The sequence below is a fragment of the Triturus cristatus genome, chromosome 9, assembly GCF_964204655.1.
Source record: "Triturus cristatus chromosome 9, aTriCri1.1, whole genome shotgun sequence".
NCBI lineage: Eukaryota > Metazoa > Chordata > Amphibia > Caudata > Salamandridae > Triturus > Triturus cristatus.
The window spans coordinates 1,170,038,351-1,170,066,227 of NC_140592.1; the positions used below are offsets into that span (position 1 = coordinate 1,170,038,351).

The 27,877-nt window shown below is 49.0% G+C and overlaps 1 long non-coding RNA gene across 1 annotated transcript in view; it reads left to right on the top strand.

Annotated features, from left to right (window-relative positions):
• The first annotated feature begins 7,764 nt into the window (after window positions 1-7,764).
• LOC146799574 (uncharacterized) overlaps window positions 7,765-27,877 on the top strand; it is a 152,702-nt gene continuing 132,589 nt past the window's right edge. The window contains exon 1 of the long non-coding RNA XR_014968945.1: window positions 7,765-8,063. This is a non-coding gene — a long non-coding RNA (uncharacterized LOC146799574). The remainder of the gene's footprint in view (window positions 8,064-27,877) is intronic.

Consider the following 27,877-nt stretch of genomic DNA (forward strand, 5'->3'; position numbering starts at 1 on the left):
ATGGGATGGCAGGAGGAAGGTAGGTAGGCCCAGCACACCAGACCATTCCTTTCCTTTGCAGGTAGCGGAGAGGCAGCGGGAACAGCGCGGGGTACCGGACTTGGCAGGGCTGGGAGCGGCCTGGCGACGCCAAGGAGAAGGGAGGGTGGAGCCTCGGGCGGCGTGCCCAGTACCGGCGAGGGATCCCGACGCGGCTGGCACAAGTAGGCCCGAGACGGGCTCGCCGGCCCCAACACCCACGGGGTTACTGCGCCCCGGGGGGCAGCGACGGAGGAGCACCGAAAGGAATGTTGTTTGTTTTCCTAAGCAGCAGGTGGCAGGTCCAGCGGGGAACGCTGGGGGTGCAGGACAGGAGGAATTGGACTATGAGGAGGAGAGTATGGAGGAAGGGGAGTTGCGTGAGGTGGGAGACGGTAGGGACGGGGGGCCGAGTAATGTTGTGACTAGTTTCTTACAGGTGTCACGACGCCAGGCGCAGCCCACGGGTCGGACATCACGGTGGGAAAGCAGCTCGGCTCCCAGGACTGGACGTCGGGATGAGCGACGGACGGAGACACTGGCGCCAGGTAATGCACATTTGCTCGGGCGGCCAAGGATGGTGTCGAGAGGAGTGGGGGGGGCGGGGGTGGAGGGGGGGGTTGGGGAACGACTGCGCAAAGGCGCGTATGTGGTTGATGTGGCTGTGGGCACGGACGGAGTAGGGCAGGGTGACAGCGGGCAGACCAAGAAGGAGGGGACAAGCGAGAAGGGGACAGGGGACGCAAAGGCAGAGGAGGCAAAACTGGAAAGTAAGGAATTGAAGGTAAAACGGTTACCATATATGGGAGTGACCAAGCCCTTGGGGGCGCACTTGATGTTGACAACGAAGGAACGGATTTGGAAAGGGGAATATGTGGAGATACTTAAACTCCTGCACAGAGAGGTCCGGGCGAAGGAGGGATCTAAGGAAGAGGAATTTGAGCTCGCAAAAAGGCCTAAGGTGCCGCTGACAATAGAAAACTGGACAGCGGCTTTTCTGATATATGCCAGCGTGTATTGCGAGAAGTTTCCGGAGAGGTCAGTGGCCATGTTTAAATACATGGACGTAATTAGGAAGGCACAGATTACAGGGGGCGGATATGCCTGGGCTCAGTATGATGAGGAATTCCGGGCGCGCATGGCATGGGATGCGGAGGCAAAATGGGGAGAGTTGGATACGGATCTCTGGCAGCATACCATGGGCCTGGCGGGGTCGGGAAAGACTATATTTACAGCCAGCGGGCTGCCGCTCGTGTACCAGCCCTTTCGAGGGGGTCCCACCCGCGGGGGGGTGGGGGGAGCTGGCAGAGGGACGACAGGAGATAAAGGGGCTTGCTGGGACTTTAACAAAGGACTATGCACGAGAGAATATTGTAAGTTTAGGCACGAATGCTCGAGCTGCGGCAAGCGCCATCCGCTGGTCAAGTGTTGGGGGACGCAAGGTCCGGGCCAGAGCGGGCAGCATTGGCAGGCGGGAGCCCCTAAGGCTGGAGCTCAGCAGCAGTCACAGCAGGGAGGAGGAGGGAGGGGGGCGAAGGGGGCTGGGGCGAAGGGCTCGTACTCCGGTTAGGGTAGAGCAGCTGGTGGGGGCGCTGGGGGCCTATCCGGACAGGGCGGCGGCGGAAACACTGAGATTGGGGTTTCAAGAGGGGTTCAGATTGGGGTACGAGGGGCCGAGGGTTCGGAGATGGGCAGATAATTTGCGATCAGCGAGGGAGCATCCGCAAGTAGTACAGGCAAAACTAGACAAGGAGGTACGGGAAGGCCGCATGGCGGGACCATTTTGCGAGTGGCCTCTGCCCAATTTGATTGTGTCACCCATTGGGGTGGTGCCTAAAAAGGAGGTGGGACAGTTTCGCCTCATTCAGCATTTGTCATGGCCAGAAGGTGGGTCGGTCAATGATTTTATTGCGGACAGCGCGGCCACTGTGTCATATTCATCGGTTGACGTGGCCATGGCACTGGTGGTGTCCGCGGGCGCAGCGGCACAGATGGCAAAGTGCGACATCAAGTCAGCTTTCCGGTTGCTGCCAGTGCATCCAGATGACTGGGATCTGTTAGGCATACAATTCGGCGGTCACTGGTATGTGGACAAGGCATTGCCGATGGGCTGCTCCATGTCCTGCGCACTCTTTGAATGCTTCAGCACGTTCCTACAATGGTTGTTTACGGAACGAACGGGTCACCAAGGTGTCACACATTATTTGGATGACTTTTTCTTTGTCGGCACCTCAGACTCCGCGGACTGCCAGCAGGGTCTGGACAGCTTCCATGAGATCATGGGGGACATGGGCGTGCCGCTGGCCCCGGAAAAAACGCAGGGCCCCAGTACGGCACTGGCATTCCTTGGTATTGAATTGGATTCGGTACGTATGGAGGCGCGCCTCCCGGAGGAAAAGAAACGGAACATGTTGAGTTTGCTGACCGAGGTGTTGGCACGACAGAAGGTGACGGTCAGGGACATACAGGTGTTGCTGGGACATCTCAATTTTGCTTGTAGGGTGGTCAGAGTAGGGCGGACTTTCTGCAGGCGACTGGGGCGCGCACTGGAGGGGCAGAGGCCTCCGCACCATCATGTGAGGTTGTCAGCAGGGGTGAGAGAGGACTTGCGCATGTGGCAGTTTTTCCTGCACCAGTTCAATGGGGTGCCTTTGATGAGGGAGGTGGACATGGTATGGGACGTACAGATTTTCTCGGATGCAGCGGGAAGCAAGGGATTTGGTCTGTATTGGCAGGGGAGATGGTGTGCGGAGCCCTGGCCCGAGGACTGGTTAGAGGGCGGCAGGAGCATCGCGTTTTTGGAATTCTTTCCCTTAGTGGTGGCAGTCACACTGTGGGGGGTTTTGTTAGCCCACAAAAAAGTCACGTTCAGGATCGACAACATGGCAGTGGTACAGGTGGTGAACAGGCAGTCGGCGAGGGATGCGCAGGTGCTTAAGCTGTTGCGGGTTTTTGTGCTGGGTTGTTTGAGGCATGATATTGCGTTTCGCGCGGTGCATGTGCCAGGAGTGGACAATGACATTGCGGATGCCTTGTCTCGTTCACAGTGGGGGAGATTCCGTGGGCTCGCCAAGGACGCGGACGGGAACCCGACCAGGATGCCAAGCCAACTCTGGGAAGTAGGCAATACCGGATGCTACAATTGGTTCTAGGTTCTTTGGCGCGGTCAACGAAAATAGCATACAGGGCGGCATGGGAGGAGTTTGTTCACTCAGGGGCGAGATGGCGGGCTTATGAGGCGGAGAGACGGGAGGACGTGGTGCAATTTATTCTGGATTTGGTGGAGAGGGGTTTGACAAGGGTGACGATAGTGGGCAAGTTGGCGGGGGTTGCGTTCATCGGCAAACTGTTGTGGGGTTATGCGCCATCCGCGGGGGAGCTGGGGACGCGGATTTTGGAAGGCTGGGCGCGGGAATGTGGGAGAGTGGCCAAAGTGCGGAGGCCTCTGTCATGGGAACTCTTAGGTAGGGTGATGGGGGTTCTGCCAGCGGTGTGCTGGGACGGTAGGGAGGCCTTGCTGTTCGCCACACTCATGTCTTGGATGTTTTTTGGGGCGTTTCGGGTATCAGAGCTGCTGGGGTCGAAAGCGGACCGGGGTTTGACCTGGGAGGAAGTATCATTTGGGGATCGGGTGGTGAGCATTTGGCTGCGAAAGGCAAAGACTGACCAGAAGAGTCGAGGGAAGTGGGTTACGTTGAGGAAAGGGCGATCCACGGGGGTGTGTCCGTTCCGCTGGGGTATGCGGTGGAGGGCGTGCGCTGGGGGTCTGGGGGGACTGGTCTTCTCCCATCAGCAGGGGCGAGGCGTTAAAGCTTCACAATTGCTGGCAGTACTGAGGAAAGCACTTAGGACGCTGGGGGTCGAGGAAAAGGGTTTTGGCACGCACTCGTTTCGCATCGGGGCAGCGTCGGAGGCGCATGCGAGGGGCTGGGACAGGGGCGAAATCATGAAGTTGGGAAGATGGTCTTCAAATTGCTACCAGCGTTATGTGCGCAGCGAGCCGGGGGGTGGGGGGCCACTGTAAAACAGGCAAAAGAGGGACTTTACACAGGACAGTGAAATTTTTCAGAGGTTGTGGTTAGGTTTTCATTCTTGTTTTTCTTTTCAGGTTCGGTTATGGGACCCCTGGCCCGAGAAATGTCTATCTGGATTGTGGGGCATTCGTTCGTGAGGAGGGCCCAATTGCAGGCGCAGGAGAGTTACTTTGGGGAACAGTTGGGTTTTAATAAAGACGTTTTCTCTGTGGGGTGGAGGGGTAGGGGGGGGATGCGTTGGAAGGAACTGGTGCCCGTGTTGAATGGGATCTTAAGGGCGGGTCGGTGCCCAGATGTATTGGTTCTTCATTTGGGGGAGAACGACATGGTAAGGGAGACTGGTTTGGCCCTAATGCGGGCGATGAAGAAGGATCTGGCTTTGATCAAAGAGAGCTGGGCGGGTTGTTCGATTGTGTGGACGGAGTTTGTCCCCCGGAGGAGTTGGAGGGGGGCGGTGAACCCAGGTGCGGTAGATAAGGCGCGACGGAAACTTAATACGGAGATGGTGAGGTTTTGTCGGCATTTGGGGATTGACCGCGTGGCACACGGGGACATTCGATACGATGCGCGGGAGATGTTCAGGGATGACGGGGTGCACTTGTCCAGGATGGGAATGGATCTGTATCTTTTGGAGTTGAGAGAAGTGTTGGCGCGTCTGTTGGGAGTTTATAGGCGTTAGGTCATGCGGGGTCGCGGGGCGTGGGGGGGCAGAAAAAGGGGAGGAAGAGGCGCAGTCGCCGACACTTCCCCCCTTTTCCTGGGTGGCGGGGTGGTTGACAGTTGGCCGGGATTGGCTAGAGTTTGTTGTTAGAGGTTTGGTAATGTGGGTCCAGGGACAGGTAAAGGGTAGACAGGTTGGATAAGTTTAGATTAGAGGTTGGTTAGTTACAGTTGCACTAAAGGCAGGTAGGGGTTACGGTCAGGGGAGTTTGGGAGTTGGGAAAGGTTACATGGTGTAGGATTGGGTTATATGTTGGTTATGGAATGTTATGTTGTATTTTGGGGGATGGGGGAAATGATGTGGGGATCGTAGGGGTGGGGGGAAAACACAAGGGGTCAGGAGGTTATTGTATAGCGAGGCGTTAGTTTTGTAAGGCAGTGGCCAAGGAGTTAAATTGTGATATGCACCTGTTTCAATAAAGCGGCCTTTTTCACACACAATAAAGGAGTTTGGTGTCGGCTTGGCCCCCTCTCCCCCCTTAATCTCCCAATGGGAGCCTGGGGGGCAGCCGAGCACCGCGAGGTCTGCCGCCCGGGCAGGTTGGGAGGGGGGAGAGGGGGGCGTGGCCGAACGGCCATTTTGTAAATAATTGGGCTACATTTGAAGGATAGCCCAAATGTAGCCCAAATCCAGGGGTAGTAGCCCAAGGGGTATATATACAAAACGCGCGATTCCCAGCCACCATTTTAGGCTTGGTGACCTGGTGGCTGGGTGCGCTAGTTAAAGTTTTTCCCCACCCACCCTCCCTATGGTTAGAGGGGTTTTAGGGGGACTGTTTCAAGGGGTTTTGGGTCTGCACTTTTGCGGGTTTTGGGGGCAGCATTTGTTGGAACAGGTACATAGGGGCTGTTGGATGTATTGTCGCTTGGAGCAGGTGCAAGCGGGGTGGTTGACAGTTGGCCGGGATTGGCTAGAGTTTGTTGTTAGAGGTTTGGTAATGTGGGTCCAGGGACAGGTAAAGGGTAGACAGGTTGGATAAGTTTAGATTAGAGGTTGGTTAGTTACAGTTGCACTAAAGGCAGGTAGGGGTTACGGTCAGGGGAGTTTGGGAGTTGGGAAAGGTTACATGGTGTAGGATTGGGTTATATGTTGGTTATGGAATGTTATGTTGTATTTTGGGGGATGGGGGAAATGATGTGGGGATCGTAGGGGTGGGGGGAAAACACAAGGGGTCAGGAGGTTATTGTATAGCGAGGCGTTAGTTTTGTAAGGCAGTGGCCAAGGAGTTAAATTGTGATATGCACCTGTTTCAATAAAGCGGCCTTTTTCACACACAATAAAGGAGTTTGGTGTCGGCTTGGCCCCCTCTCCCCCCTTAATCTCCCAATACCCTTGCCAATTGAAAGCCATCGACTAGACCTTAATGTCCTGGTGACATGGCGTTATCTGCAAGCAGTGTGGAGAATCACTAGGCCATGCCCTGGATACTCCCAAGGCTCTCCTGCTTTGCAGTGCTCAGGGGTCCCCAGAGACGCCCAACGTATGCCCAGGGTTCTGCTGGGCAATGCTTTCATGGTAGGGTGTGTAAAGATGGCTCCGTGTCACCCGGACACCACTTGTCCATTCACAAACTCTGCTTTTACAAAGGTGATCCAATTGGCTCGATATGAAGCAAGACTACAACCCCCAGAATACAGTGGTTAAAAGCATAGTCCAGGAACGATAAAGTGGTGTCCCCGAGACATCTTGTCAGTATATGTCTAAGGCGTGGACATACGAGAAGCACAGGTCGAGGCAAGGGGGTTTGAATGGGGCGTTGAGTGTTTGTGTGTGTGGTGGTCTAGTGCTGGTTTTAAAGTTTATATTCTGGTACATGCCTTCATCTTACGACTGTTTGATTGAACAGTGCCACAAGCGGACGCTATTGGCTCCCACGACTCGTTCTTTTTTTTGTTGTTGTTGCATATTTATATAGCGCGAACTCGACCCGAAGGTATTGGAGCGCTTTACATAGTACCGTATTTACTTACACATTCAGGCACGGGGAGATTAAGTGATTTGCCCAGAATCACAGGATGTGGACGCGACCTCGAGGCTCGAACCCCGGTTTCCTGCACCAGCGGGGGCAGCGCAGCCCACGGACCACATCCTTCTCTTAAGTTTCAAGCGTCCACGGTTTAATAGCCTACCTAGTGCAGATTTTAACTCTGCATTCTGGGACTTGTAGTGGTCTTTGGACCAATCGAAAGGGACTACAAGATAATATTTTTTTAAAAAATGTATGCGCTACTTCTATAGTCCTGCACATCTCAGAGGTTTCGGTTTAAACTTCGAATCCCATTTGGGCCCGGTTCACTGGGTGGTGTTTATCTCCCCAATAGGCATCACGTCACTAACCGGGCCGCTTGCAATGAGTAACCTGACGTCCTGTTTTACCGTGGGCCTCTGGTAAAGTTTGAGAGTTCGTAAAACATGCACCACAGTTCGCAAACTGGAAGGCGTCCCACCCAACGCCATCGCGGTGGCAAGTGCCAGCCTGTTGCGCACACGCCTGGCCCTCGCTGCAGCGCGCTACGGGCAGGAAGGTTCTCGAAGGTCTAGCACACTGCTGCTACCAGAGATGGGTGCCCCTATTGCAGAATTAGTCCACCGACAGAATGCATTGCCGGAGCCCAGTGGGGTCTATACCCCACCCTCCGGAGGGAGACCGAGTTTCACCAGGGCACTGTCTGAAAAGGATGCTCAACCTACGGAAGGGGCACAACGGGGGTCTCAATCGGGGGCACGAGGGGGGAGGGGCTACCCGCTGGGGTCGGGGGAATGCCCACTTCCTGGCCCCCCGCGGCCCCGGGCATTGCATACTCGCTCTTCCCAGGCCTCTTCGCCTCTATAATTAAACCTCTTTTAATTATCAGGTCGGACACGTCACTTCAGGGACTTTCCAAGAGCTGCCGGAGCCAGGCCCGTCCTGTTTAACCCGTGCAGCGCTGCAGGCGAGACTGAGCAGGGCGGACCCAGGCAAGCAGCAGCACGAGCCGGGGACGACGCTCCTCCACAATCTCCACCCTGCCCCCCAACCAGCCCGCCACTTTCACTCATCCGCATCTTGGCACCCTTGCCCTCCCCTTCCTCCCACAGCTCTCCCTTCCTCCCACAGCTCAGCACCTCGCCTCTCTACCTTCTTTTCCAACCCCGTTTACCAACGCGCCCTCCCTCTTCCCAGCCTTAACGACTCCCTCTCCAACCCAGCACAGCTTCTTAGCTCCTCTTACCGGTCTAACCGAGCTCCGAAGACTAGAGTCCTCCCCAGCCCTTCGCTCCGCCTCACAGCCATTTTAAGGAATTATGGGGTATGGACACATAACTATCTAGGACTGCTAATTACAATATTTAGCCTGCAGAATTGTTTATAAATTACATAAACATAGAAGACAGACTGAAATGTAGCCCACACATGTAGAAGAAGAAAGACTAAAATTGCAGCTAAATCTTCGTTGTATTAAATCTATAACACTGTGTAGGATGTTTAAGCTCTCAGGAATACAGACTGTTAATTATATATTTTATAGATATAGGAGGAGAGGCACTTGAAACTTTATTTTTCTGGTAGAGTTGTTTATGTTTACATATCTGGGCGTGCGAAGTTGTTTTGTAGAGGCAGGACCCTTGGAACTTTCCAATTTGTTTTCTTTAAGTTTGTGAAGTTTGCACATTTGCTACACGATTCAAGGAAAGGGCAGCCCGTTCAGGTGTCAGCAAAATGTTAGGGCTAAATTCTCTTGTTGCTCCATCCATGCAGTGGAAAGTTTCATTAATGTTTCCTCCCCAAAGCGATACACCCTGCCTGTGTCAAAAGGTCTAAAGCCACTGCAATTATGCAGGGTAGGGCCAAACGAAATATGTGGCATGGTTGAGTAAATTATGCAGCAAGAAAAGATAAATTATGCGGCTCATTTTGTGATAGTATTACTTCATTCTTTTTTCAGTTTTACACTGGGCATTGGTTACACCTCATTAATGCCAGTGTAACACCCAAATATAGCAATAAGCAACAGAAAGTCAATCTTTCCAAAGGGGTTTCCTCTGCATAGCAACACGTGTCACTTTGCTTTTGGTAACTTTTGGACTGTTTGAGCTAGAAACAATGTTTTTTTAGTAAAATCTGCAGATTATGCAGCAGACTATGATTATGTCGGTCAAATCTATAATTATGTGAAAAACTTTGCACCTGCACAATTGCATAATTCCAATGGAACTGGCAAAGACTTGTTGCTCCCAAAAGCGAAGTTCAGTTGCTTACCCACCTCCCATACTCTCGCCAGGCATTGGTTATAAATACTTTCCTGCTACCGGATGACCTGACCACGGATGTCTTGAAGTGGGAATGGGAGGTTGGGGGTCCGGTGTCATGGGAGCCTTGCCCCCAGGTTTTTTGGGTGGAGGGGGGTGGTCCAGTCTAAGGACTGAGGTGGTCTGTTGCTCTAGGGGCAAAGGGGGGAGTTTAAATGGTAAGTAGTAGAGGGGCATGGGAAGGAAGTCTTCTTCAGGGTGAGGAGTTGACACTACGATTACCTTAGGTGATCAGTTATGGTAGATGGGTCAGGGATGTGTGGAAAGCTTGACATGGTGACACTAGTGCGTAGGGGTAGTTGTTAAATTGTTGCTGATAAGCAGGCGCCAAGTGCAGCACACCGGTATAGTGATGAATTGAAGGCCACTATGAGATTGGTTATGATACTGGTTGAGTGGATCAGCTGGGGGGATGGGGGGTAAGCAAGATGGCTGGGAGTTTAGTTAGCCAAGTAACAGGTTATTTGAGTCATCTGTGCCAGCCCCCTCACGCTTTCCCCCGTTCCAGCCACTGCTGCCCCTCCCCTCTACCCGTTCCCGTTTTCCCGCCACCCAGCTGAGCCTCCCTCCCCTCCCCTATTTAAATGCAGACCGCTGCGCGGTCGCGCCGTGCCTCGCCAAAGGCGCGCCTAAGACAAGCCCGTCTGCGCCCGTACCCGACCAGCGCCTGGAACCCTGCATCTCGTAGGCCCCACCGCTACGACTCTACCAATCTCAACGCACTCAACCCCAGAAGACGCTCCGGCTGCGTAAGAACCACTCCAAACGCCACCCAGGGACAGTTCTCGTGCAGAGCCTGCCACAGACCCGTCACCATCAACGATGCCCTCACCACCACCGAAGGCCCGCCCAACGCATGCACCACCAACACCCTGACGTGTATCCTTATCAACGTGCGCTCCCTCTACCGACATGCCGTAGAGATTTGGGACCTGATGGACACAATCTCGCCCGACGTCGCCTTCTTCACTGAAACCTGGACCAACGCCACCTCCGGCCCCGATATCGCGACTGCCATCCCGATGGCAACAAGATCCAGAGGAAGGACCGTCCCTACCGCCCAAGAGGAGGACTCGCCATCGCTCACAGGATCCCCCTCTGCCTCTCCACATCAAGCACGAGCGACCCCCACTCCAACACAGAACACCTCAACTTCCAGATCCATACCAGCCCCAAGACCACGCTACGGGGAACCCTCATCTACAGACCGCGGGACCCCGCAACCACTATAGCCGAGCTCACCGCACCCCACGCAATTGCCTCCATGGACTACATTCTACTCGTGGACCTAAACTTCCACCTCGACAACCGCAACAACCCCGACACCACCGCTCTCCTCGACAACCTCGGACTGAATAAGCTGGTCAACACACCCACACACAGAGCTGGACACATTCTTGACCCTATATTCACGGAAGGAACAAACATCCAGTTCAGCCACACCACAGAGCCCCCCTGGACTGACCACCACTGGGTCCATTTCACCTTCAACACCAACACCGCACCCAAGCCAACGCCACGACCGCCACAAAGAAACTGGAGCAATGTCTCCGAAGAACTCATCACCACCCTCCTCCAAGACCCCCCCAGCACCGCGACCGACGCCAACTCGGCAGCCACAGAACTTCACCGCTGAATCTCCCTTTGCGCCGACAAACTTGCACCCCGCCAAACAACGCCCGTTAAAAGCCGCCTGGTTCACCACTGAACTACAGGAAGGCAGACGCTCCTACAGACGCCTAGAGAAATCCTGGCGAAGCCAGAAAACGACGGAAGCGCAGAATATCCACAGGTTCGCCCTGAAGGAATATCACCAGCGCATAAGGGACACCAAACGGACCTTCATTAGAGACAAAGTCCAGACCAACGCCAAGGAATTGTTCAACCTCATACAGCAGTTCACAAAACCCCCCAGCGAAGCCACGTACACATCACACCTTCTCAGCAACTCTGCGACAAGCTCAGCTCATACTTCCACCTGAAGATCAAGGCCTTCTACGACAACGTCAACGAACCCATGCCTGACAGCACCTCCCCACCCCCCCCCAACCCTGCTGATTGGCCAACCATCGAACATACCACAACTACCATGTAGAAGACCCACTTGGGAGCCCCTACGTACCCCCTCCCTCTGCACATATTCCACAGGGCTGCTGCCGCCAACGTACCCGAACTAGGACGGACCATCAACGCCTCCCTCATGTCTAGCATCTTCCCTGACAACTGGAAATGGGCAGAGGTAAAACCACTCCTTAAGAAACCCACGGCCGACCCAATGGACCTGAAAAACTACCGACCCATCTCTCTCCTCACTTTCGCGGCGAAAGTCACCGAGCGACTAGTGTGGTGATTGCTTACAATACGATTAAGACCACCGAGGGGATGGAGTCCTATCTTTATCTCATGCACAATGCCCAAGAGAGGTTTTTAATGTGTCGTTTTAGGCTCAATCTTTTACCACATTTACTGGCAGATCCGCCAGGTTTTACAGTGTCAATTGAGCAGAAGGGTGCCTGCGGCTGCAACAATAGGTCTCCGCAGGACACCCTTCATTTTGTATTTTTTTGCCCTTTTTATTTAATGCCACGGCGGAAGTTTTTAATAGAAATTTTAAAAAGGGCAAAGCTGACACAAGCTAAATCTGCTTTGCTCTTTTTACAAAAAGCTAACGAGCCGTTGACATTATGCTGTATGATGAATTTTATTAAAGTTACGCTGAGACTAAGAGAAACTAGAGGGGAGGCTTTAATGTGACTATTATGGATATGTGTGGTCTGATTTTTCCTGTGGTCTAACGCAATATGATTTTAGCTAATGGTCAGAGGGCGAGTCAACTGTGTTTCCCCTGATGAATTGTAATTTCAGTCAGGGTTCTTAAGATGATTTAATTGTGTTTTTAAGGATAAACTGAACTGTCTGTACTTATATGACTTTTATGGTGTTTTTTAATCACCGAATAAAGAACTACTGAACAGAACTGATTAGTGAACGCCCAGCTGACCACCTTCATTGAAGAGAACTCCATCCTAGACGCCTCCCAGTCTGGATTCCGCAGCAACCACAGCACCGAGACCGCTCTCCTCGCTGCCACAGATGACATCCGCCTGCTACTCGACCAGGGATACACTGCAGCCCTCATCCTCCTAGACCTCTCAGCAGCCTTCGACACCGTTTCTCATCGCAGCCTTAAAGCCAGACTTCACGACGCAGGGATACAAGGAACCGCCCTCGACTGGATCCGATCCTTTCTCTCCGGCAGAACCCAGAGGATCAAACTCCTTTCTTCCTCTCCGAACCCACCAATATCAACTGCGGAGTACCCCAAGGCTCGCCTCTCAGCCCCACGCTCTTCAATATCTACATGGCCCCACTCGCTGCCATCGTCAGATGCATTGGTTCAGCATTGTATCCTATGCTGACGACACCCAGCTCATCCTTTCACTCACGAAGAGTCCCGAAGACACCAGACTCTGCTTTGAGGGAGGAATGAAGAACGTGGCAGCCTGGATGAAAGACAGCTGCTTGAAGTTCAACTCGGAGAAGACCGAGATCCTCATCCTCGGATCCTGCAACTCCGCCTGGAACACCTGGTGGCCCTCCGCCCTCGAAAATCCATCAACTCCTACTGACCACGCACGCAACCATGGCATCATCCTCGACTCCTCCCTCTCCATGAACTGACAGATCAATGTCGTCACCTCCACCAGCTTCAACTGCCTACGCATCCTCCGCAAAACCTTCAAGTGGATCCCCCCGACTGCAGAAAGACCGTCACCCACGCACTCATAACCAGCAGACTGGACAACGGCAACGCGTTGTACGCGGGAATCAACCAAACCCTACTACATAGACTCCAGACCATCCCGAACGCCGCTGCTAGACTCGTCCTCGGAACTCCGCATCAGGAACACATGACCCAACACCTGCGAGACCTCCACTGGCTCCTTGTCGAGAAAAGGGTCACGTTCAAACTCCTCACCCACGCCTACAAATCCCTCTACAACATCGGACCCAAATACCTCAACTAGAGAGTATCCTTCCACGTACCACTCCGCCGACCTCGCCCTGGCAGAGGTCTCCGGCATCCGCACAAACAGAACAGGCGGGAGAGCTTTCTACTACATCGCAGCCAAGACCTGGAACGATCTCCCCGTGAACATCAGACGCTCGCCAACCTTGCACACCTTCAGGAAGGACCTCAAGGCATGGCTCTTCGACTGATCTGGAGCGGCCCCCTCCCCCCCCACCTCCCACCCCCCCAGCGCCTTGAGACCCTCACGGGTTAGTAGCGCGCTGATTGATTTGAGTAATTCTTGGGAGAATTCATACAGGGGTCAAGGGAGAGTTCATTGGGTGTAGCTTTATAATGTTGAACGGTAGTGTGTGTGTGTGTATGTATGTGTGTGTGTGTGTATGTGTGTGTGTGTATATATATATATATATATATCACAAGATATTGAGCCAACCCTGAAAGACCAACCTCGTGCCCCAGCTCCAAAGTCAGCAGAAAAGTTGGCAGGGTATGTCTTACTTAGAGATATTGCTGTGTATAGTGAGGCCTTAATATTACCCTGTAAGACAATGGCTGAGAGTTATATTTGTTGCTATACACACTTATTTCATTAAAATAGCCTTTTTCACGCATAATTGAGTAGTGTGGTTACTTGGGTTACACCATCTCGCCTGAATTATCATTATAACCTTTCCATGTGAGCTTTACTTCGCAGCCGCAAACCATGCGAAGCGAGGAAGCTTGCATGTTTTTGCAACATTTCCCCAACTTCACCTGTATTCGCTGCTGGAGTGAAAACTTTGCTGAATCCTAATGTGCACCACAGGATGCGCAAAATGTCGTCGTTTCTTGGCAACACAGCAGCAAGGCATCATTGTTAAAATGATGTACTGAGCCTGTACTTGGTTTTATTTGTCCCCCTGGCAGTTTGTTAATGGGCATACCAAATACACTAAGTACATATAATGATATAGGCTATGCATTGCCACATACAGAATAGTGCAGACAAACCAAGGTAGAATCACACAATCCTTTAAAGGAATTTACAGTGTAATAGTGGCCCTGCATTGTGCTGATGCCCCCCTTTTGGGCAGTGAACGCAGGGCCAGATTGGCCGTTTATCCCACCAGGCATTTCCCCAGGTGAGCTGGAGCCATTGGAGTTTTTTTAAAGGCCAAGGTCCGTTACAGCTCCCAGAGGTTTATTGCAGCAGATTCAGTGGGGATTCAGGTGAGGGAAAGGGAGTGAACAGAGAGTGAGAAGCGAAATTGAGAGACCGAAGGGATAGGTGGTGTCAGACCTGGTTTGGGGGGACACAGTGTAAGTAGGGGCTGCTGCGCCCAGCTGTGGGGTTTGAGGTTGTTTGCCGTTGATGTACGGGATATTTCCTACTGTGGCTCTGCAAACTGGGCCAAGTTCCGCCCCATCAGCACTTGACTGTAAGTGGAAGCAATGGGGAGCAGTCACAGGCTGCTCTGTGAGGTAATACGGGGGTGCTTGAGCTCAGAACTCAGCAATCACACAGCAGCACAATAACTGATTGTCCATCCCAGTGCTTAACTTTCGAGTGGAAAAGTAACTTAATGCACATTAAATTACACAGTAGGACCAAATATTCCAAATATGAAAATATGTACAATGTCATTTAGCGTCCTGACACTGGAGTAGGTCAGAGCCTCTTCCTGCTATCGTCCCAGTCCTCCTTTATAGTCCAGGAAGTTCCATTCCCGGTTCTGGTTCTAGCCTGATTATGCTCCGGTTTAGATTTGTGTTTGAAGCTCAGGTCAAGCCAGAACGTCCCGATTCCCAGTAGGAATCAAACTGGAGAGTATGGAGCGAGCTGACACCAGGGCACACATATCACTCTACCCTGTCCTCTGCCCCAGCACTAGGATATTGCTACACCTTGCAACTCCAAGATAGTCACTCCTCTTGCAGGGTTAGCAAGCTCCTTCTCTCTCTCAGGAGGCAGAGGTCTAGGTGCTTCGGGATAGATAATCTGCTCTTGCAGCGAGGGGTGAACTCCGGTGATGTCCCTCGCCTCACTGAAGCTGGCTGTCAGGCAGACATAAGCTGTAATTGCCTAGCACTTCTCTGAGTGCGCAGCACTCTCTTCCTTGGTCACATTTGGTCCCACGTTGATGTAGTCAAAGCAAACAGGAGCTATGGATCCGTTGTCTGCACTTTCAGAACCAGTTTGGGGTTGTTCGCCTTACAAATGACCTCGCCAGGTGCTCTCCAGACACAGCCTTAGTGTAGGTTGATGATCCTCACAGCAAGGTAGTATCCAGCCTGAAGTTCCCTCTATTCTAGGCACAGAGGTGTGTGCTTTTTGCATCTGGCTGTCATCAGTGATACTAAAGAGCGATCAGTGTAAAGAAATAAGGCTTCATCTAAGAGGGTCTCTTTCACTTTGAACTGCAGTCCAACCCTTCACTCCAAGGGTCTATTAAATGTCATTGCTTCAGGAAGACTGATCAGCAGCTCCACTCGCCAAAATCCCTAATCAAATTCTAAGGGAGCCCCGTCTCCACTATCCCCACTTCGCTTTATCTCCAGGATGGTCGGCAATACACTTCCACTGCCTGAGAAAACAACCTCACCTCCATCTTGTGCACAAGGACAGGCTTGGGATACTCAAAATGGATCCCACAGGCCTCCAGTCCTCCGGTATAGACTATGCATGTGTCACACATGCCACAAGCACACAACTTACACATGGGATGCCAGAACTAGAATCTGGCTTAGCATATACAGCAGAACTTTACCCAAGTGGGCCAGTAGGCCCCCACTCTAGTCATGCAGATAAAAAAGCCTGGTCACTGCTGCAGATTCGCAAAACACAGCATGCTGCCACTGCTGCTCTATGTACTAAACCCACAACAGTGACAGTCGTCCATTTTCTGTACAATGAGGGCACCTGTGGCGCAGCCTGACAGGTCACAGAACAGGTCCACTTTTGTTAAATGTCAGGTCTAGGCCTCTGTGCCTAATCTAGTGTGAGGTTAGGGACAAATTAAAAAAACAATACCAGATACACGCATCAGGCACTCAGGGCAGAGGAACGTGACTGTACACCATGCAGGGGACATTCTGAATCTTCTAACCTTCCGAAAGAATCTAAAAACCCATCTCTTCACAGTGTATCTACCTAACTAACGATGTTGCCTTGAACTCTTTTCCGCCCTTCTCAACAGTGGAAGTTACATATATTCTCTCTTGGTTGGGTTTGCCCCAAGGAAATACTGCTAATAAATAAGTATATGTCTTGAATTGCCATTAGAAGGCATTTCACTTCTGATGCATTTAAAAATGCAGCGCTGATCCCTAATCCGTTCACACCCACTGTTATCACTCTGTCCCTTTGATTGTGGCTCTCTATCTTCCAATCTCTGTTTTTTCATACAAATGCATTGCTTTAAATACATCTGGTGACCTATGCCCTTGCCACAATGTACTTAGCAAATTAATGTTGATTTTTTTTTATGTCGTAATTCTTTATTGAGAGAATAAAGGTATATACATTCATAAAAGTATCAATGTTGATTTTTGATTGTGGTTCTTGGCTGTAGTCAATTTCACGTATTTTGTCAGGCAGCATCACATTCCCCAGGTAGGCTGGGGAAATTAATAGGTCAACTGCTGGTAATTCATATGTCTCTTCACCGCTCGTCTATGTTTTATTGCACAAGCATTCAGTGAAGTCCCTAGACAAAACCCATGCGGCTTATGTTACTTTTTCAGGCACATGGCTTCAGACGAGATGGCCCAATGAATCACAGCCTAGACAATTCTTCCAAACAATTTCCCATCCTTTCCAGACTGCTTGCTCTTTGCCCCCCCCCTTCCTATTCTTTGACCCTGCCCATCTTTCCTCAATCTAATGCACGCAAATACTTGGTCAGCAGCGCTTTGCCTGACTAAATTGGACACGCCATCATGGAATGATCCAACCTTTTCCAAATGGTGAATCCTCAGCTCCCCTTCCGGCCAACAGCCAGTCCTCTGGAGGCAAAAACAAGATGAAAGCCTTCCAACTTGTGCCGCCAAGCAACCTGCCACAGGTAGTGCTTAAAGCATGAAACGGCCCCTACACATCACTGGTCCTCCACCACGCCACAGCCATACTCTCCCAGTTATAAAAAAAAAAAGCTGCTGGGCGGAGGATAGGAGAACAGTCAAGCTGACCCACCTGACTGGAGTTAAGGATCCAACTGGACAGGCTTACCTTCACCATGACCTGAAAGGAAGATCCTACTATATCCCCACCCCATGACCCCGCTGACCTATCATTATCGTGATTTTTAGCTCCCCTATCATGAAAAGTCAGCACAGATGCTTAAAGTGTGTCATTATTCAAGCATGATCTCATTGGCCCTCAATCGAATGAGTGGCAAGAGGAATAATGATTTTCATATGCCCATGCCCTTGCGTGCAGCATCTCTAGGCATCGGTACGGAATAGTTGGGCCACATGCGCACTAGCCGGATCATGCACGTAGTGTGCAACTGTTCCATTAGACCATTGGAAGTGTCCCTTAAGGCATTTTAAACTGAGGTCGTTTAATGTTCTGTGCAGAGTGATGACTGAAAAGTGCTTTTCAACGCTGTGATTCCTTGCTAGTCTGGAAGAACTGCCAGAAACCGTCAGGTTGAAAAACAAGACGTGAATGCAGCTGTCACCTGCCCTCATGGCATGTGTGACATCTTCACCTGAGCATGTTTTTAGCCAAGAGGGTCCTGCATTGTGGCGTGTGTAATCTGGAATGCAGAGCTCTCATGTTAACCAGCTCTATGCACGAATAGCTCATCCATTCCAGGTTTTATATGTAGCATGCTGGGATTTGTAGTCCTAAAATCAGGACAACAAGTGTGGAGAATGCAAAGAGAAAAACTGGACAGGATGAGCTAACCGCTCGTGGACCTGGGAACCTTGAGAGCTCTGGGAATGGTTCAGAGATGTGCAGCGCTCTGGGCAAAAGGTTGCTGCTGGAGTGCATACATCCACAATTAAAAGGGCTGTTTGTCAGGCCTGTCATTTAAATTTGGTACCACCTAGCACCCTAAGTAAGTGCTGGCCATGCTTGTAGCTTCTTTGTAACATAGTAAATATGACCATACAAAGTGCTGTTGAGTAAAAAAAAAAAGTGGGAGTGTTCGAAGGTGCTGTGCATAACAGGGAGGCTGCAGGCATTCGTACGGACCTGGCAGCTCAAACTCTCAGTCTGTGCTCCTGGGGCCCACACTTCCATATCCACACTCAAGAGTAGTCCAAATAGAAAGCACTGTGTCCTTTTTGCACTTTTACTTATAGGGACTTGGATATTTCGTGGTCGAGCCCCAAAGGCGTGTAAGAGTACCCAAAAGAGTTCTGTAGTACTGCTTCCCGAAATCTTAATCTCATAAATGCTTTTGTGAATGGACTCCCACCGCCCCACCATTTTGTAGGCGCTGTTTCTTTAAGAAGTCATTGTCTGCAGCTGTGCCGAGGGACTTGTCTGCTTGCAACATTCCCAGTCAAGGAAGTAAGGCTGTTGTTTTTAGTTTGAATTACCTCCCCCCCAGCTGGCTTACTGAAAATGTTTGCTGCAGGGCTGCTAGCCTGCGTTCAGGGGAGTCTGGTTTTACGTTACCCTCCGCGACGGAAACTGGCTGGATTCCTTTTTTTTTTTTATAAATTGTGTATGACCCACATAAACGATTTGCTTGAGGGCAGAGAGGGAACTGTTGTCAGAAATTAAATTTAGCAAGACGTGTCAGAACTGGTAGACAAGCAGTTAGGCGTTTTTCATGACGTAAATCGAGGAAACGCCCACATTTTATACCTAAAAAACCTTCCTTGTCTAATAAGATGTTTTGCCTCAGTTATAGGGTGAACAGATTTTGAGAACCAAAACCCGGGACAGGCCAGAAATAAAAGTAGGACTACAGTTTTACTGCTATATAAGGCATGTTCCAGTTTTTGCGTACCCTTGTAAATATGTGCCTATATATACGGTAGACTTGTAAGTGTGTGTGTGTGTATATATATATATATATGTATATACACACACATTTAATACACACACACATTTACAAAGCTGCATTTAACATTATCTATGGCAGGACCTCCACCCTGAGCCCCCTGCCTTTCTCCCCACCCTGTCTCCCCTCTGCTGGCAGCATGCAGCCCACCTCCTCCAGTCCTGCCAACAGAAACAGATACATCGCTCAATGTTTTTCAGTCTTCAGAGGCACCTGTGAAAGGAGAACATACATTTCAATTCTGCTTTGCTGAATTGAATGACCTTTGTCCCAAAAACCGGGACATGCATTAAAAATGAAAAAAAAAAGTGTTGGAACGCTGGGACAGTCCTCCAAAAACTGGGACTTTCTGGGGAAGTCAGGATTCTGAAAAATGTACCCGGCATTGAGAAACAACTAGGAACGAATTCCATTACAATCCTCTTTTTTGGCTGTGAACACAGTTTTCAGAGCTCGCAAGTCGCCTTTGTCCATGCGTGATCAGCTCATTCCGGTAAAAAAAATCCTTTGCATTGTGGGTCCTGTAGTCCTGTTTACCCCATTATAAAACCAGGACTACAAATCTGCGGAGGCAAAGAGTAAACACTGACTGGACAAGCTACTCGCGTATGTGTAAGATTGCCGCTTACTCTCAAGTTAGCCTGATGGAAGACCTAGGCAGACACCTTTTGTGTGGTAAAGTGCTTATTTATTCGAAATGATATGCACACAGGAGCGCCGGAGCGGAGCTCCGTGTAGTTTCAGAATCGGCGCTCTAATGCCGATAAAATGGCCGCTACCGGATGTCCGGTGACGTCACACTCCGTGTGCGCCCGCGGACTAGACCGCTACACCACAGTATGGACCTGGGAAATTTGAAAACTCTGAATTTGGGAGTAGGGGCAGTGCTTTTAAGTAGGCCAGGTCTCACTGATGCTGAGCACCAGCAGTTTTTAAAAGGGTGCTCGAAACGGGTCTCTATCGGGCTCTGTTTTGTGCCTTCGCACAGGCGGTTTGCTTTTTTTCCAGACCGCAGTGAGTGACAGCAGGCACATTATATGCGCTGCTCACTTCTCACTAATGGAGAAGGTACGGCATGACGTCATGCCATGTGAGCGTTGAAGGGGAAGGGAAGTCCTTTAAAGAGAGTAATTTTCTCTCTGGATTTCCCTTCTCTTTTTGAACTCAGGAGCAGCAAAATTGCGGTGGTGTCAACACGGCTTTAAGTGGAAGCTTTTTCAATATTATATACAAGCCATAGTTGCAGCTCCTTTATCTTATGCAACTAACAACCATCGATAAAGCCAATAGTCCTGACTTCTTGTAGGTATGATGTTACTTGTTTCATATATCTGGATGCAATGACAGAAAAAGCAAAATACATACAAGTCAGGTGGCACACCATGCTAAATACAGATTTTTAGCTTACGTGTTCTTAAGCCACACCCTTAATTACATTGACCACGCCCCTTTGAGAGACCCCCCCCCCATGTTTTTTAACCCAGTTAAAGCCCTGGGTAGGGGTGATGGGGTTATCTGACTCTTCTTTGTATTGTATTCTGGGAGTTGCCCTAGAGTAATAGTAACACAGATCACAATGGTCGGTGAAAGGTAAGCCCAGGGCAGGAAAGAAACATGGTGATCTTAGTGTCAAGGAGGCTTTGGAAACCTAGGCAGTAACACAAAGACCCTTCTACAATTGTTTCTCTTCAAAATGTGTTGTCTTTTGATAACTTGATCCAGAGTTCCTACTGATTGTTTTTTTCCTTAAAAAAATATTTAGAGTCTAGTCTCAGGCTGTCACTTATTGTATGTGCTGCTCTAATTGTGTCCTGTTAGTATGGGTGGAGTTGACCATGCAGGTGCCAAGGAAGGGGTCAGAAAGCCATGTATTAGTGTTTATTCTCAAACCTGGGCAGCTGTGGCCGCTCTAAAATCTTATGTTGTGTTTAATTGTCTATTCTAGAGCCTCCACTGAGCCATGATGGTGGCTCAAGGCGCTGCTACTGATTAAAGAAGAAACAGTCGTGAAGGGAGTGTCCATTGGTAGGCAAAGGATACAACTTGAAAGCTAATAGGCATGAAACTCCACGGCATCAACTAATCACAAATTCTTGAGTTTATCAAATTTCTTGTGATCAAAAATCTGACTATGAGGGGGACCTAGGTTATATCAAATGCAGACACTTGGGGAAATTTTTGGATTGCGGAAGCAGGAAGTCATATCGCTGGCATAACTAGGTAGCCCTACTTAATCTATGTCTGAGAGTTAGAGCTTCCACATTTTTTTTAAATATATTAGAGAAAGTACTCGAGGCTGATGGGATACAATCTTTCAAGACCTAGGCTTTTCTTTGACAAATAATTGTTTTCTGGTGTGTTTGTTCATTGGGTCTGATATGTTAAATGAAAGTGCAAGACATGAGATTTGCTGGTGACTTTGAGTCATTGTTCGGGGTATACCCACAAATTTCAGAGGTTTGGGAAGGAGGGGTCCAGAACTGGCAATGTTTTCCTATCTGACATCAGAGCAGCTGAAAGGCAGTCCATGGAAGTGGAGATAAGGCAGAGTTGGCAGGTGGGATGCTATGGTGACATGTCTCTTGTGTACCCTTGCGCAACCCAGACCTTGTCCCGCGGTGTAAAAGTCCCTCCATGATAAGCTGCTGCAAAGCTGAGATGTTTGATTTGCATGTGTGTGGACTGCACTGAGATAACCAGGGCAGTTAGCTGAATCATCTGCAGGTAACCCTTTCTGCTACATGCTGTATCTAAATCACACCTGAGGCTGCCTTCTTGTCTGCATGTGTTTGTGCTCCAACTCACATGATTCATTTTATGTCCGTCACTCGAGTGATAATTTCCAATGGCCAGTTGCAAATGGTTTCTACTGGGTGTAGTTAGTAAAACACGGACTAAACAAGTGCTGCGAGAAAACCAGGGAATATTCTGACATATAAGTAAAAAAGAAAGAAACACCAACAGAGAGTTTGAGAATGCAACTTTAATCAATTGCAATTTCTTTTCCATTGAGAGTCCGCTAATGAACAAAACCATGTCATTCAGTATAAACGATCTGTCCTATGTTACAATCTTTTTTTAGGGCCGCGGTTTCCCTCTCTGACCTTCTAAATGTCTATCCTTCATTTATGGCACTGAGCAGGACATGCTGCCTCTGAGGTTGTCAGAATCTTTGGCCACTTATTAATTCTGATATCTCACCAGGTCCTCAAATCTCATTGACATTAGAATCTTCGGTTACTATCTAGGAATTTTGAGACTGGTGGTTTCCTTTTTGGATCACAAACAAAAGTACATGGTGCTGAATACATTTGTCCAGTCCAGCCTAGATGTCTTCAACTCCGATTAGGCAGAGCTCCCTGCTATATATTTTAAACGAACCACTGGTTTATTCATACATCACCCAGGTTCCTCATTGGGAATGTGGAGGAAGCCTGAATCCTGTCGAATGCCATCTTGGTAAAGGAAGGCCTCGCACAAGAAGAATCAGGGAGGAAATGCTTGGGCAAAGTTGGCACTGCCTTGGCAGGGGCATCCTGACCTCTGAGCCCGTCTGCCGATTGACCAGCTACTGCTTCTGTCTGACTGCTGCTTATTATTGCTGTCGGCTTTGCCTTTGGATAATCCTGTGTGGACCAACCATGACCATCATGGCTTGGTATGGCCCAATGGTCAGTGATGTGTAGAAAATAAGCAAGAAAGTGATTGGAGGAAGAAACTATATAAAGTTCTCTTCCTTTGTACCTTCATGAGAGATGATGCACCACATGCTTTCTAGATGAGGTCATTTTATTATTTAATTCAAAGTTTAACATACCAGAGTGCCATCCCTGACTTTTCTATTCACGAACCAAACCAGCTTTTAAGTTGTACTACCACCATTCACTCACCCCTAAATTCAAACTAACCTTATTAGCCCACTCAACATATGCTCCCCTTTCGTCCATTTGATTGCTTTCTTTAACCCGAGTTCTCAATCTCAATGTCACATTTGCGTCAGTCTCCTGAATCGTTGTATTATCACCCAGTGGGTTTCTCCACCATCCCTCTCTTCCTTTAAAAGAAGACTGACCATCCCTCCTATAATTTCACTTTTCACTTAACCCACATGCACATTAAAGATCTTAACCGTGTTGCTGCACTCAAAGCCAGCCTCAACTGATGGTCTTCTGCTCCACTTCTCCCATTTTTCTATATTTTTTTTATGCTGAACGTTTCTTCCTTGCCTCTCAGCCAAGCTCTGTCTCTCATTTCGATAATCATATTTCATGACTAACACGCACAACATGAACACCATCACATAGACTGATAGCATCTAACCAAAGCAAGTGCTTTGAATCCAATCTGGTCATGTGTTTGCATCCCAGTCCCCTTTCTTCTGTAGAAATGCCATATCTCTTCCCACCTTTATTCCACTCTGGGTGGTAACGTTGCTCGTAAAAACCCCTCATATTGGCCAACATCACTGTATCTCTTTCGGTCTATATTTATGGCTCGTAGCAGGGGTGTAGAAAGGCAAAATAAAACCTTTGTTGACTCACCCATCTCCAACGCCCCTCAGCACTCTTCCACCCCCCAATCAGACCACCTACCCATACTACTCCTCATGGCTTGCGCCAACCCCTCTTCTGCATTAGATAGTTCCCACCCTATCAGTACATAAAGTAATTTGTAAGGACGTTTAATCATAAGCCAGATCCCTGTCATAGTAAGGAGTGAAGAAGCCGATAGGTAGATTTGGTCAAACAGGCCACGGACAGAGTCCTTTCAGGTCTCCCAGCAGTGACCATGTCTTCTAGCTCATTTTATGGCACTTTCCAAGTTGCATTGTTCATCATTGTTCACAGTCCTGTGGGTAGTTCTTGAGTGATTGGTTGCTAGCCAGTATTGCTTATCTTCTCACTCGGCATCTCGTTTAGAGCATCACTTGGGAGGGCCTGGTGTGGGTCAGAAATGGGGGTGGGGGGATAGGAAGAAACCTCCGTGTTGAAGGATGGGTTGCTTTGTCTCAAGACAAGAAAAGTAGGAGGGAAGGAATAGCGCGGTTCCGTTGCTAATGGGACATAACTGCAAATACGTTTTAGAAAAATTGAGAAGTAGGCTGGGCAGGGAAAGTGCTCGACGCTGGTGAACATGGATCTAAGCAGTGCTTAATTTCTGCCGGTGGGGGCCACTGGCTTCTATTTTTGAGGACCGACACTTATTTGTTTACATCAGACACTTCCAGAGAACAAGAGAGGGAAAAACACAAAAGCGGAAAGACCAAAGTGAAAGAAGGAAAAACTCTTACAAAGGGAGGAAGAAGGAACCTGCAAGAGTGAGATTAAAGGGCAGGGAGTGTCTGGTAGTCGATTAAAGAGGCATGAGGTGGATTTTAGATTACCAGCCTCATTGTTCAATGTGCCGATGGTAAATTGATCCGGTTGCTGGCTTCTGAGCAGCGCTTTGGGCACCAGCACTCTTTCTTTTGCAAATCAAGCACTGACTCTAACTCGTCCTAAACAGGAATTGTGGGTCTGGTTTACCAATGTGCACCCCTAGCTCTTGACCGGTCTGAAACAGCAGCTTCTGACTTCTTACCCATCGCATCATGCACAATAGCGGCAGTGTTCTGTCTTGAAGGAGACTCGCCTTCGTTTAAACCAGGGGTGCTCACTATGGGTCCTCTCGGTGGGGGCCTGATCCTTGCTAGCTTTTCAGTATTATCAATGAATATGAAATTAACTTCCATATATGTCCACTGTAGGTAAATGTATCTTATTGTAACTCTTTATTGTAGCTGTATTTATATAGTGCTTTGCAGCAAGTAGCCTTCTACTCCGGAACCCAGGGTTAGCGGTAAGAAGCTAGTAGATTAGTAAAAAGTGTTTATTTTTATTTTTTTTCATCTTTTTCGCGGATTAGTTCAGGTAAGTGTGTTATATTGGCGCTCATTGAGCTCTCATGCATTTACTGTATTGTTTTGAAATGGATGGATTCATTGAGGTGGTTCAGGAAAGGGATGATGTGAGTTGTTACTGGGAGTGGTGGACATGTGTGCCTGTTAGTTGGATGAATAGGCTAAAGGAGGGAAGAGTTTGGAAAGGGCGTTAGGAAGTCCATGTTATTCGGAGAGGTTTGGGATGAGTCAGAGAGGGTAAGACCTACTCACACATCTAAATATATAGCATTATGTATGCACACATAAGCACATTATAATTACGCAATTTTATGTACAAGGCGCTCATCCTAATATGCAAACACCCATAAGTATATACATGCCGTAATATTTAAATGCTCAGACATTACCATATGTGTTGTTTATAAATATATATTTTTGATCTAAATAAAATTATGTACACATGCCTTCACTATAATCATATTTACAAACTGAGACATATATATATATTATCACAGAAAAGATTATTAGTGGACAGGTGCTATAAAGAAATTATTGGCAACATGACAATTAGGGGACCAATTCTTAAAGAACCCCACAAAAGTGCAGCTGCAGGTGTATGTTCTTAGATGCATGCAGGTTCACTACTTGCAAGAATTCCCATGTTTACAGAAGTAGGCCTGGAAAAAGTACACTTCTCAAACTTTAGTGAATGACTAATCAATACATCGCAAAGCCACTTTTCCCTGTCTAGGTCTCTGGAATAACTGCATACGTTTTGTTCAGACTTTGCTTCAAAAACCCGGTGCGGCGCACCCTGGGATTGGAGCTCTCTGGCAGTTATGGTGCTAGGAAAGAACAATGCAAGTGGCCAGAAGGATACTCAGCAGTGACACCCTGCTACCCAGTAAGCCACCTACTGTAGCTGGCTGCTAGATAATGGGGTTCAGCATTAGAGCCCCCTGACCCCTTATCCATTGGCAGTTTTGATTTTACTAATGCCACTCAGTTTCTGTTATGAGGGTTCCGACACTTGGATCGGGCCTTCCTGTTCCAACCCTTGAGGTATCTGCTTAAAATCAACATTGAATGTTCATTCTGACAATCTCTGGTCCCTTCTGAATTGATAAGTAATTATGTAAACACCTGTTTTAATCACTGTCTAAAGACGTAAACAGGCATTATGGCGCTGACATTGGATAATTACGGATTTATTTGTAAATTGTCATCTCCAGGTGCTTTTCTAATAGATGCATTTCATTAAGCAGCTATTTAAGTTCAAAAAAATTATAATAAAGTATGAGACTGCAGAAGACACGGGATGAATCTAAAAACAGCCACTTCCAGGGGAAAATGCAATCAGTAACATGTCAGCTGTTCGTGATGGTGCAAGACCCACTCCCAATGTCCATCCAGGTACTCCGGTGAACTTCTGCAGTAGGCCTGAGCAGAGTTCGCGGAGTTCCGCAAAGTGACCAAAAAATTCTGCTGAGCTAAGCGAAGTTCCACAAGCGGTGGAGTGCATTAGGTCAAGCTGTTCGCACTGATTTGTAGCGCCAGATGTTTGTCCCGCACAGGAAAATCAGTGCTGACCGCACCATGCGCAGCGCAAGCAGGGCGCTGGTTCTTTCTGCCGCTAGAGTAGAAGTTCTACTGGAGTACCAGCTTCCTCAACGCGAATAGAAGGCTTCTCCACGCGAGCTGGAGCAGCTTACCGCGACGGCCCGCGTTGAGAAATCTCGCCCGGAGGTGGTCTGGAGCAAGATTTTCCTCGCTAACGCTCCCCAACTTAACATTAGCGAGCACGAGCAAGGAAAAAACTCTGCTCTGTTTTTCGTAACTCCGCGTGCTGCACGGTGTGGGAAAAACTCTGCAAACTCCGCAAGCGCCGCAGAATTTCACGCCCTTGCCTAGTCTACAGCACCAAAAGTTTAACTTCCATTATCCTTTTTGGAGCCGTTCAGAGAACAGGAAACCTATTTGGGTTCTGAGATCTTTTGTGATATTATTCCCCAGGCGGCTTCTCTAATGTTGAAATTGTTCGTTTGATAATTAAGTGCAATTATTGGACTGGACAAACTTTGGATAGACTGAATATCGGAATGTATCTGTGTACAGGCTTACGGGGCACAGGTCTGGTTGGTATGTGCTGTCATTCACATCTGACAGAATACTTCAACTCTTCTCAAAGGCCTTTCACACTGAGCTGTCACAAACGTTATTTGTTGCCACGTCAATCTGAGAAAGAGTCAGTATGGTAACTATTGGGTTGATACTTGAACACGGGCCACATTGTGTTGTGGCAGCACCAGGGTTTTTGCTGCCGCTAGAGGGCGCACCTCCATGTCTGCCAACCTCCAGGCGAGGCTAGAAGTTACTTGAGAGACAGCTTCTAGGAACACTGTGGAAGGTCTGCTTCCTGCGCAGGCATATTTTAAGCAGCTGTCGATGCTATTGCCGGTAATAAGTCTAATTGCTGAATTTAGAGACGGATCGAAGTCTCTGCAGTGCCTGAGTGCCCAGTTGCGTTCCTATTGGAATACCTCTTCGACGTCTCTCCTGATGCAAATTCCAGTATCAAAAGTTTTCTATGGGTCCGTTTGCTGGCACATTGGGGTTGGACAAGCACAGGATGCTCTGAGAATACTGTGGTTTCGTTTTGCAAGGGGGTAATGGAGGATTGTGTATATTGATTTTAGCTGCTACTGAATCGGAGATTGCATTTAATTTATTTGTGTGTTGAAAATATATAGCAATGGAACCGTAAAGTACACGTGCCACGATGATTTCAATAGAAACCATTTGTAACCTGACAAAGGAACTCACCAATACAGTCAACATTCTGTGTTTAAATTACAGTGCACGTGGGCCAAATGCTTTACCATCGAACGTGAAAAATAT